Here is a 12,970-nt window from a genome sequence, read left to right as displayed (position 1 = left end):
GTTCCAGACCAAATAAACTTTTCTTCCTTTGGTCTAAAAGAGTATGTGTGGTTCTAAAATACAGACATTCTCTTCCTTACCCCTGTGTTCTGAATTACTTTAACCCCAAGCTCATCGGCTTCATTCTTATCTCTAAATATATATAGATTATATATACATAAAACAGCCTCTTGAAATACAGAAATAGTAATTACCACTCCAGACTAAATGTGTCTGCTATAAAAGCTTACACTCTAGGCCCCTGTTTTCTTGTAATCATTTTCTAAAGGAGGCCATACCGTTATTGTTCTTTTGGTTCTGGCTTATTTTGCCTCACCAAATGTCCCACAGGTTCATTCACATCGTTGCTTCCCTCACGACTTCATTCCTTTTGTAGCAGCACAACATTCATTCATAAGTATACACCATTATTCACCAGTCTACTTTTCAGTCAGTGCATCCTTCAGCCACCTCCATTCATCAGGGATCATGTATAGTGCCCAAAGTCCACAGTCCATCAACACTCTCAGTTGTAGATAATTTCTTTGTTCCCAAGAGAAAGAAAACCAATAAACACACCCTCGCCAAATAGGAAATCTAAGCCTCTTCTTAACTCTTGCCTCTGCAACCATTATTTACCTCTGCTGTTGCTGTGGTAGAGCTCATGTTTTCCTTTTAAACATAGCCCATAGCATGCAATAGCAGTTTTCCCGCTGTACCCTGGACTTAAACACTCTTTGTACACGAATCATACCTTTGAAGTTATTCTTGTAAGAACTAATGTATATTTCTAGTGTTAACCCCTTTCAATCTTGTTCATCTTCAATATGGTAAGACCCATTAGAGAACCGTCTTCACTTCTATCTATTCACTTACATTGGAGTCCAACCTCATTAGCTAACCATTCACCCATCTCTAGCTTCTATGTATCTCTAATCCCCCTATATTCACTATTATAAGCCTCTGATTTTACCTTTACCATGATCATAAAAGTGGAATCATACAGTATCTATACTTTTATGTCTGGCTTATTTCACTCAGCATTATATCCTCAAGCTCATCTATCTTGTCATGTGCTTCAGGATGTCCTCTTGTCTTACTGCTGCATAACATTCCATCATATGTATATACCACAGTTTGTTAATCCACTCATCTGTTGATGGACATTTGGTTGTCCCAGTGCTTGCGAGAGTATTAGAAATTATCCAAATGGGGAAGTTCAATAGTTCCTCCTTCCTCCCCATCCCCCCAAGAGGACTCTGGTAGTTAGGTTCAGATGTAAACTTGGCCAGGTGAAGGTGCCTAGTTCTGTTGCTGTTATTTGTTAAAGGTTCAACAATGTATAAAAATGTAATCTGAAACAACAACAATACAAAGCAAGAGGGATGGAGACTTGTGGGAGAAGAGAGTTTGTATAGTACTGAAACTGGATTAGTACTAGTCGACTTAGGTCAGTATTACTTTAGATGTTAACTATAATTACAAGAGTAACCACTAAGGCAATAACTTTAAATATATAGAGAAAAGGAGAGAAGGTAATCAAAATTGTACATTACAAAACAAGAACTAAGTACAAAATGAGAGGCTGTAAGAGAGTAACTGAACAAAAATATGCAAGACATACAAAAAACAAACAGTAAAATGGCAGAAGTAAGACATTGATGCCCCAATAAATTTCAGTCATTTGGGCATGAATAAAGAAGTATTTTTAAATTTTTATTAATAAAACCAATCAACATACATACACAAACATTCTTAATGTAAGAACATTCTGTACTTGGTGTGCAATCATTGGCTGACAATATCATCACATAGTTGTATGTTCATCACCGTGATCTGAGAAATGATTTCTCAGAACATTTACATCACTCCAGAAAAAGAAATAAAAAGAAAAAACTCATACATACCATACCCCTTACCCCTCCCTATTGTTGACCACTAGTATTTCCCTCTACCCAATTTATTATAACAATTGCTTCCCCATTTATTTTTTAATCCATATTTTTTACTTATCTGTCCATACCCTACAGAAAGGAGCATTAGAACAAGGTTTTCACAATCACACAGCACTTTGCGAAAGCTATATCATTATACAATCATCTTCAAGAAACATGGCTATTGGAACACAGCTCTACAGTTTCAGGTACTTCCCTCTAGCCTCTAGTACACTTTAAACTAAAACGGGGGTATCTATATAATGCATAATAATAACCTCTAGGATAACCTCTCGATTCTATTCGAAATCTCTCAGCCACTGATACTTTATTTTGTCTCATTTCTCTCTCCCCCCTTTCAGTCAAGAAGGTTTTCTCAATCCCTTGATACTGAGTCCCAATTCATTCTACATTGCCAGGGAGGTTTACAGCCATGGAAGTCATGTCCCTTGTAGAAAGGGGGAGGGCAGTGAGTTTGCTTGCCGTGTTGGCTGGGAGAGAGGTAGGCCACATCTGAGCAACAAAGGAGGTTCTCTGGGGGTGACTCTTAGGCCTAATTTTAAGTAGGCTTAGCCTATCCTTGTGGGGGTAAGTTTCATATGAATAAACCCCCAGAGTTTATAGGATTTGGCCTATTGATTTTGTTGTCCTCACTGCTTGCAAGAATATCAGGCCTTTTCCAAATGGGGAAGCTGAATTTTCCCCCTTTCTCACCATTCTCCCAAGGAGACTTTGTAAATACTTTTTCATTCACTACTCAAATCACTCTGGGATTTATCAGGGCGTCACTCTGGACAAACCTACAAAATCTCATGCCCTACTCAAGGTTCCATGTACTTAGGGTGTTTAATTAAACTGTCCATATAAGTTATATTAGGAGATGCAGGAGTCAAAATGTAAATTTTGTACCAAATAAATATTTTTTGCTTTAGTCTCACACATAAGTTAAAGTTTTAAAATATGAATGACCATCTATTTTCAACACCCTGCGATATTGACATTCTTTTGTTCTTCCTCATGCCACAACAATTTTTAATTTGTACATTTAGTCACTATCATTGTGCACTCTAGGCATTCCTAGATTATACCATCTCAGTGTCTATCTTTCCTTCTAGTTTCAATTGTGCCCCCAGTCCTCCTCCTTCTATCATTCTCACATTCAGCTTTGTTCAGTGTACTAACATTATTGTACTACAATTAGGTAGTAGTATGCTATCCATTTCTGAATTTTTACAATCAGTCCTATTGTGCAATCTGCATCCCTTCTGCTCCAACTACCCAATATTTACCCTATTTCTATCTCCTGATGGTCTCTGTTCTTAACTGAAATTCTCCAAGTTCATTCATTAATGTTAGTTCATATAATTGAGACCATACAATATTTGTCCTTTTGTTTCTGGCTAATCTCACTCAGCATAATGTCCTCAAGGTCCATCCATGTTGTTACATACTTTATAACTTTATTCTGTCTTATAGCTGCATAATATTCCATCATATGTATATACCACACCTTGTTTGGCCACTTGTCTGTTAATGGACATTTGGGCTGTTTCCACCTCTTGGCAGTTGTAAATAATGCTGCTGTAAACATTGGTGTGCAAATGTACGTTTGTGTCCTCTGAGTAGATACCTATCTGGTATTGTCGGATCATATGGCAGTTCTGTACTTAGCTTCCTGAGGAACCGCCAAACTGCCTTCCACTGTGATTGTACTGTTTTATATTCCCACCAACAATGGATAAGTGTGCCTGTTTCTCCACATCCTCTCCAGCACTTCTTGTTTTCTGTTTATTGATAATGGCCATTCTGGTGGGTGTGCGATGATATCTCATTGTGGTTTTGATTTGCATTTCCCTAGTAGCCAGGGAAGTTGAGCATCTTTTCATGTGCCTTTTGGCCATTTGTATTTCCTCTTCTGAGAAGTTTCTGTTCATGTCTTTTGCCCATTTTATAATTGGGTTGTTTGTCTTTTTGTTGTTGAGTTGAACAATCTCTTTATATATTCAGGATACTAGATCCTTATGCAATACATCATTTCCAAATACTGTCTCCCATTGTGTAGGCTCTCTTTTTACTTTCTTGACAAAGTTTTTTGATGCACAAAAGTGTTTAAATTTGAGGAGTTCCCATTTATCTAATTCTTTCTTCAGTGCTCATGTTTTGGGTATAAGATCTAGGAAACTTCCTCCTATATAAGATTCATAAGATATTTCTCTACATTTTCTTCTAAAAGTTTTATGGTCTTAGATCTAATGTTTAGGTCTTTGATCTATTTTGAGTTAATTTTTGTATAGGATGTGAGATATGGATCCTCTTTCATTCTTTTGTATGTGGATATCCAGTTCTGTAGGCACTATTTATTGAAGAGACTGTTCTATCCCAGGTGATTTGGCTTGACTACCTTATCAAAGATCAATTGTCCATAGATGAGAGGCTCTATATCTGAACACTATTCAATTGCCTTGGTCAGAATATTTATCTTTATGCCAGTACCATGCTGTTTTGACCACTGTAATTTCATAATATGCCTTAAAGTCAGGTAATGTAAGACTTCTGGCTTTATTTTTCTTTCTCAGGATATTTTTAGCTATTCGGGCCACCCTGCCCTTTCAGATAAACTTGGTTATTGGTTTTTCTATTTCTGAAAAGTAAGTTTTTGAGATTTTAACTGGTAGTGCATTGAATCTATAAATCAATTTAGGTAGAATTGACATCTTAACTGTATTTAATCTCCCAAGCCATGAACACAGTATACCCATCCATTTATTTACGTCTTCTGTGATTTCTTTTAGTGATTTCTTGTAGTTTTTTTTTTTTTTTTGTATAGGTCTTTTGTATCCTTAGTTAAATTTATTCCTAAATATTTTATTCTTTTGGTTGCAATTGTAAATGGAATTTTTTTTCTTGATTTCCCCCCTCAGATTGCTCATTACTATTGTATAGAAACACTACAGATTTTTGAGTGTTGATCTTGTAACCTGCCGCTTTGCTGTACTCATTTATTAGCTCCTAGGAGTTTTGCTGTGAATTTTTCAGGATTTTCAACATATAGTGTCATATCACCTGCAAACAGTGAGAGTTTTACTTCTTCCTTTCCAATTTTGATGCCTAGTATTTCTTTTTCTTGTCTAATTGCTCTGGCTAGAACTTCCAACACAATGTTGAATAACAGTGGTGACAGTGGACATCCTTGTCTTGTTCCTGATCTTAGGGGGAAAGTTTTCAGTCTTTCCCCATTGAGGATGATGTTAGCTGTGGGTTTTTCGTATATTTCCTTTATCATGTTGACGAGGTTCCCTTCTATTCCTTATCCTTTGAAGTGTTTTCAACAAGAAAGGATGTTGAATTTTGTCAAATGCCTTTTCTGTATCAATCCAGATGATCACGTGTTTTTTCTGCTTTAATTTGTTGATATGGTATATTTCATTAATTGAATTTCTTATGTTGAACCATCCTTGCATACGTGGGATGAATCCTACTTGGTCATGGTGTATAATTTTTTTAATGTGCTGCTCAACTCGATTTGCAAGGATTTTGTTGAGGGTATTTGCATCTATATTCATTAGAGAGATTGGGGGTAATTTTCTTTTCTTGTAGTGGCTTTGTCTGGCTTTGGTATAAGGGTAATATTGACTTCATAGAATGAGTTAGATAACCTTCCCTCTCTACAATTTTTTTGAAGAGTTTGAGCAGGATTGATAATAATTCTTTCTTGAATGTTTGGTAGAAATCACATGTAAAGCCATCTGGTCCTGGACTTTTCTTTTTGGGGGTCTTCTTAATGACTAATTCAGTTTCTTTATTTGTGGTTGAAACCATTTGGTCCTGGACTTTTCTTTTGGGGGAGCTTCTTAGTGATTAATTCAGTTTCTTTACTTGTGATTCGTTTGTTGAGGTCATCTATTTCTTCTTAAGTCAATGTTGGTTGTTCATGCCTTTCTAGGAAGTTGCCCATTTCATCTACATTGTCTGATTTATAAGCATAAAGTTGTTCATAGTATCCTCTCATTACCTCCTCTATTTCTGCAGGATCAGTGGATTTTATTTATTTGCATCCTCTCTCTTCTTCTTTTTGTCAACCTGCTAAGGGAACATCAATCTTACTGATTTTCTCATAGAACCAACTTCCGGTTTGTTGATTTTTCTCAGTTGTTTTCATATTCTCAATTTCATTTATTTCTACTTTAATCTTCATTATTTCTTTCCTTTTGCTTGCTTTGGGGTTAGTTTGCTATTCTTTCTCTAGTTCTTCCAAGTGAGCAGTTAATTCCTCAGTTTTTGCTCTTCTTTTTTTGATATAGGCATTTAGGTCAATAAATTTCCCTCTTAGCACTGCCTTTGCTGCTTCCCATAAATTTTGATATGTTGTGTTTCCATTTTCATTTGCCTCAAGATATTTACTGATTTCTCTTTGAATTTCTTCCTTGACCCACTGGTTGTTTCAGAGCGTGCTGTTGAACCTCCATATATTTGTGATTTTTCTGGCACTCTACCTATTATTGATTTCCAACTTCATTCCTTTATGATCTGAGAAAGTGTTTTGTATGATTTCAGTCTTTTAAAATTTATTGAGAGTTGCTTTTTGACCTAGCATATGGTCTATCCTTGAGAATGATCCATGAGCACTTGAGAAAAAGGTGTATCCTGCTGTTGTGGGGTGTAATGTTCTATAAATGTCTGTTAAGTCTAGTTTGCTTATTGTGTTATTCAAATTCTCTGTTTCTTTATTGATCCTCTGTCTAGATGTTCTGTCCATTGATGAGAGCGGAGAATTGAATTCTCCAACTATTATGGTAGATGTATCTATTTCTGTTTTCAGTGTTTGCCTCATGTATTTTGGAGCATTCTAGCTCAGTGCATAAATATTTATGATTGTTATGTCTTCTTGTTGAATTATTCCTTTTACTAATACATAGTGTCCTTCTTTGTCTCTTTTAATTGTTTTACATTTGAAGTCTAATTTGTTGAATATTAGTATAGCTACTTCTGCTATTTTCTGGTTGTTGTTTGCATGAAATATCTTTTCCCAACCTTTCAGTTTCAACCTGTGTTTATTCTTGGGTCTAAAATGCATCTCCTGTAAACAGCATATAGTTGGGTCCTGTTTTTTAATCTATTCTGCCAGTCCGTGTCTTTTGATTGGGGACTTTAATCCATTAACATTTAGTGTTATTACTGTATGGGCAGTACTTTCCTCTACCATCTTGCCTTTGGATTTTATATGTCATATCTAATTTTTCTTCTTTTTATCTCTTCTCCACACCTCTCTCTCTCTTATCTTTTCCTATCTGTCTCTATTGCTCCCTTTAGTATTTCTTACAGAGCCAGTGAGTTTTTGTCTGAAAATGTTTTAATTTCCCCCTCATTTTTGAAGGACAGTTTTGCTGGATATAGAATTCTTCGTTGGCAATTTTTCTCTTCAGTATCTTAAATATATCATAACACTTTCTTTTCTCCTCCATGGTTTCTGCTGAGAAATCTGCACATAGTCTTATTGGGTTCCCTTGTATGTGTTGGATTGATTTTTCTTGCTACTTTCAAGATTCTGTCTTTCTCTTTGACATCTGACATTCTGATTAGTAAGTGTCTTGGAGTACATCTGTTTTGATCTATTCTGTTTGGGATACATTGCACTTCTTGGATCTGTAAACACAGCCACAAAAAAGAAAAGAAAAAAATCCTTTTCAGAGCAGTACCCCCATTCCTCGTGTTTGCCAATCAAGAGCTTAAGTTGGTATGTTCCTCTGTGTAACTCCAGTCCTACGTGCCCCCTCCTTTCCTTTAGGTCCCACACCCTTTCAAGTATTTTGTGCTGTGTAATAAAAAAAAAAAAAACCTATTTTGTTTTATATTTTCTTATTTCATCAGCCCTGACCCCTCTGTGCCAGGGTAAAACCCAGCAACCTCAGCTTTTACTTGAGGTTCAGCTGAGCTGCAGACCTATTTTTTAGTAGTCATAATTTGTTAATTCCACACGTTGAGCTCAATCAAGCTTGACTGAGCTCAACCCCTTGCTGCTAGAAGAGTCTCTTTCCTTTCCCTTTTGGGAACCAGCCTGTGGGGGAGGGGCACCAGCCTCCTTGGCTTGGGAGACTCATGGTTCTGGGTGGGATCGTAGCTGGTCCAGCTTGTGCAAACTGGCATGCTCTCTGTGTCCAGTCATTGATGTGGCCCCAGCATTGTTGTGTACTGTTCCTGGCTATTTACTACCTGCTCTGGAGGACAAACTAAATCCCACACCTCTCTAAGCTGCCATCTTGGACCCCCTCCCTCATTGGCCTTTTTGAACCAAGGTATCTTTTCCTGAATGCCTTAGATTGGACATTTTTATAACCTCCTTTAATTTGGACATTTTCACAGTTTAGAACTGTGAACTAGCAACTTAATAAATTCCTCTTTTTAAAAGCTGTTCTGTTTCTGGTATATCGCATTCCAGTAGCTTATGCAAACTAGAATAGCGGTGGCCTGTCAAGATGTGATGTGTGGAGATGAAGTGGCAGCATAGATCACTGGGCAGAGGCAGGACTGGCAGAAGCTGGGCTGTGGGGTAGTCTGTCCCATTTGTCACAGGGACCTGGCCTTCAGCTGGGGCTTAAGACACAGTCCATATTCTCAGGGCAAGGATCCTGGGGCTGGCCAGAATGGAAGGAGGTTTCAGAGTAGCAGGTAACTATAACACTATTTTGAACAAAGGCAAGCGCTCCCAGCAGGGGCAGGGAGGAGTGAGCACAGACTAGGCAGGGGGAGGGAAGAGGGCCTGAGCAAGAGAAGGAGTGCGGCAGCTCCCAGGAAGGGAAAAGGAGAGGAGGGAGTGGAGGAGGAGTGTGGTGACTATAGGGCCCTACCTCCCTAGGCCCTGGGGTTTCCTGGCCTAGTAACCCTTGCCGTTGTCTTCATTGTCATTGTCTTCATTATCATCCCAGCCAAAGCACTGCTTCATCTCATCGAGGAAGGCTTGGTAATCACTGAGGCTATCCATCTTCATGTAGGGAACTCCCACTCCTCGGCTTCCCCACTGAGGAGACTGATTGGAAATACCACCTTCATAGGGTTGTAGAACCTGTTCTTGTTCATGAGCATGTAAGACGCTATTTGCATGATGAACTCGGGTAGCTGGTGTTCTCGCTGTTAAACATTTCGGAGTATGGCACTAGGCAGCGTGATGGATGTACGTGGTACAGCAGACTGGCTTTCTCACATACCAGCAGCAGCAGCTAATCCATGAGTTGGTTGTTCTTGTTGCTCATGGCATGATGTGGCATCAGGAGGGCATCAGCAGCAACACCAGCTTGTCCACCATGGCAAGCCACTCAGAGGAGCTCCACTGGGTTCCACTCAAGCTAATGCAACACAGAGGCCTAGCAGGAAGTGCAGGTCCACAGAGGCGCACAGCTGAGGGGGCAGAGGGTAGCACACACCAGGGTCTTAGCAGCTGTTGAGGCCCTGCCCACACCTTCTCCATTTTTGAAGGAGAATTTTGCCAGATAAAGGATTCTCTAGGCTGGAGAAGTTTTGTTTTGTTTTGTTTTTTTAAGGACTTGAAATATACCATCCCACTGTCTTCTGGCCTCCATTGTTTCTTTCTTCTTTTTTTTCTTTAATGCAATTTTATTGCAATACAGTCACACCCTCCATAGTTTGTGATGAGAAATTTGCTATTAGTCTTATTCTGGATCCCATATATGTAATAAGTTGCTTCTCTGGTGCTGCTTTCAGAATCCTTTCTTTATCTTTGGATTTTGACAGTTTCACTATAATGTGGTCTTGGTTTAGATCTCTTAGCATCCATGCTGCTTTGAGTTCATTAAGCTTCTTGGATGTATATCCATCAATTTTGGAACAGTTTTCTGCCATTATTTCTTCAAATAGGTTTTCTTTCCCTTTCACCATCTCTTGTCCTTGTAAAACTCCAATGGCACATGGTACACTTAATGTTGACCCATAGGTCAGTGTGGGATGGAACTCCCAGGATGAGCCAGACCTAGCTTTATGGGATTGAGAAAGCCTTCTTGACCACAAAGGAGAAGAAAATAAATAAGAATAAAGTCTCAGTGGCTGAGAGATTTCAAACAGAGTCGAGAGGTTATCCTGGAGATTATTCTTATGCATTATATAGATATCCCTTTTTAGTTTACAATGCATTGGAGTGGCTGCAGGAAAGTATCTGAAGCTGTTGAGCTGTCTTCTAGTAACCTTGATTCTTGAAGACAGTTGTATAACAGTACAGCTTTTACAGTGTGATTGTATGATTGTGAAAACCTTGTGTCTGATGCTCTTTTTATCCAGGGTATGGACAGATGAGTAAAAACAATATGGATGGAAAATAAATAAATAATTGGGGATAAAGGGTAAAATAAACTGGGTGGATTAAAATACTAATGGTCAGTGAGAAGGAAGGGGTAAGGGATATGGAATGTATGAGTTTTCTCTTTTTCCTTTATTTCTTTTTCTGGCTGATGCAGATGTTCTAAAAATGATCATGGTGATGAATACACAACTATGTGATGATATTGTGAGCCATTGATTGTACAAGTATGTATGTGTGTGAAGATTTGGCAATAAAAATATTTTTAAAAAAGTAAAATTAGAGAGACATGATTAGCTCACACACCCCTGGATTTTGGCAGACTAGGTCCTTATAGCACGAGAAACCTGGGCTGCATCCCTACTACTGCTTGCATCCCACATTGTTGGGGAATGAGAGATGGGAGCAGCTATATGGAAGGTGAAATTTGCTGATATTACTGCTATTTATCAGCCTCCTTCTTGGGCTCTTCCCTGGATGTTGCACAATGTTCCACCAGACTGGAAATTGTCAAAATAGTAGATTCATTCAGTTTTGCCAGTTCAGTAGTTGTTTTGGTAGAGGAGCTGATTCCTGGAGCTTCCTAGGAAGCTCTTCTCTCAATCCTCTCTGTATAATCCTTTTAACCAGCTTTTGAATTTGGTTTGCTAGTATTTTGTTGACAGTTTTTGCATCTATTTTCATCAGATATATTAGCCTGTAATTTTCTTGTAACGTCTTTTTCTTGGTATCAGGGTGATATGAGCCTCATAGAAAATGGTCCTTCCATTTTTTTGTAAGAGTTTGAGAAGAATTGTTTTTTAATACATGGGCAGTCACCAGGAATCGAACCCGGGTCCTCTGGCCTGGCAGGCAAGCATTCTGGCTTGCTGAGCCACTGTGGCCCGCCTGAGAAAAATTGGTTTTAATTTATTTTGTTAAATGTTGGGGGAAATTCACTGGTGAAACCATCTTGTCCTGGGCATTTTCATGTTGGGGTGTTTTTTATTACTGATTCAATGTCCTTTGTTGTTATAAATCTAATCAGGTTTTTTGTTTCTTCTTAAATCAGTTTTGGTAGTTTGTGTCTTTCTGGTAACACTTTCATTTCATCTAGGTTCTGTAGTTGATTATTGTTGTATTCTCTAATTTTTCTTATTTACAGTCTATAATAATGTCCCCCTTGATTTTAATATTTTGACTCTTCTTTCTTGTTTTCTTAATCTAAAGATTTGTCCATTTAGTTGACCTTTCAAAAAACCAACTTTTGGTTTCATTAATTTTTCTCCATTTTTATATTCTGTATTGCATTTATTTTTTCTTGGCTCTTTATAATTTCCTTTCTTCTGCTTACTTTGGGTTTAATTTGCTCTTCTTTTTCTAGTTCCTTAAGGCTTATAGTTAGTTTATTGATTTTAAGATTTTTTTTTAATGTAAGTATTTAGTGCTATTAAATTTCCCTGTTAACACTGTTTTTGCTGTGTTCCTTAAGTTTTATATTGTGTTTATGTATTCCTTTGTTCCAGATATTTTGTAATTTCCATTGTGATTCCTTTTATGACTCCTTGTTTGTTTAAGTGTATGTTGTTAATTGCCACAGTTTCTGAGCTTTTTCCATTTTCTTTCTGTTTTTGATACCTACGTTCATTATATTGTGATCCGAAAAATACACTTTGTATGATTGCAGTTTTTTTTAATTTATAAAGATTTGTTTTGTGGCCTAACATATGGTCTAGTATGGAAAATGTTCCATGTGCACTTGAGAAGAATGTTATTCTGCTATTCTTGTTGTATAGAATGATCTGTATATGTCTGTTATGTTTGTTGAGACCTCTATTTCCTTGTTGATCTTCCATCTGGCATGTTATTCATTATTGAAGTGGAATTTTGAAACCTACAACTCTTACTATAGAACTATTTCTCTCTTCAGTTCTGTCAATTTTGCTTCTTACATTTTGGGGCTCTGTTGTTAGGTATACATATATCTATTATTGTCAGATCTTTTTAATGTTTTGACCCTTTTATCAACATATAAGGTCCTTCTTTGTCTCTTGTAACCTTTTTTTACTTAAAATCTACTTTGCTTACTATTTACATAAAATATCTTTTTCCATCATTTTACTTTCAACATCATTGCATCTTTGTATGTAAAGTAAGTTTCTTGTGCTCAGCATATAGATGGATTATGTGTATTTTTTAAATGTATTCTGCCAATATCTGCTTTTCATTTGGAAAAGTTTAATCCATCTATTTGGAAAGTTTAATCCATTTATACTTAAAGTAATATGGAAGGGCTTCTGCCATTCAAGTATTTGTTTATGTTTCTCTGTTAATCCATTTTGTTTTGATTTTAGTTAGTTGATTTTTGTAGTGAACCATTTTGATTCTCTTCTTTCCTTTTCTGTGTATGTTTTTGTTATTTTCTCACAATGGGTATTACAATTAATATCATAAACTTAACCTAGTTTGAAAAATAACAACTTAGTTTCAATTATATACGGATACTCTGCTTCTATACATCTTTTTCTCTTCCTAATTATATTATTATTGTTACAGGGGCTTAGGAGTGTGGAACGGTAGTGGGTTTGCCCACAGTGTTCTACAACCAAATTTTGGCAGCCTCTCCCTTCATCAAGCCCTCCCCTGGTTGCTGCCAATATAATATCAGGTTCCAGAGTTTTGAGACCTGTTCATTTTTTCTAGCTTAGTGGTTGTTAGTTTATGAATCTACAACTATGGTGGGCCACAGTGGCTTAGCAGACAGAGTTCTTGC

At 37.3% G+C, this 12,970-nt stretch overlaps 1 protein-coding gene and 1 pseudogene across 5 annotated transcripts in view; one reads left to right on the top strand and one right to left on the bottom strand.

The window, feature by feature from the left end:
- ARMH3 (armadillo like helical domain containing 3) overlaps positions 1 to 12,970 on the top strand; it is a 365,667-nt gene that overhangs the window by 330,877 nt on the left and 21,820 nt on the right. The window lies entirely within an intron of this gene.
- Positions 8,785 to 9,213, bottom strand: LOC143654191 (protein LDOC1-like; annotated as a pseudogene).

Source organism: Tamandua tetradactyla, chromosome 13 (assembly GCF_023851605.1).
Source record: "Tamandua tetradactyla isolate mTamTet1 chromosome 13, mTamTet1.pri, whole genome shotgun sequence".
Lineage (NCBI taxonomy): Eukaryota > Metazoa > Chordata > Mammalia > Pilosa > Myrmecophagidae > Tamandua > Tamandua tetradactyla.
This window is presented reverse-complemented; position numbering and strand designations above follow the sequence as displayed.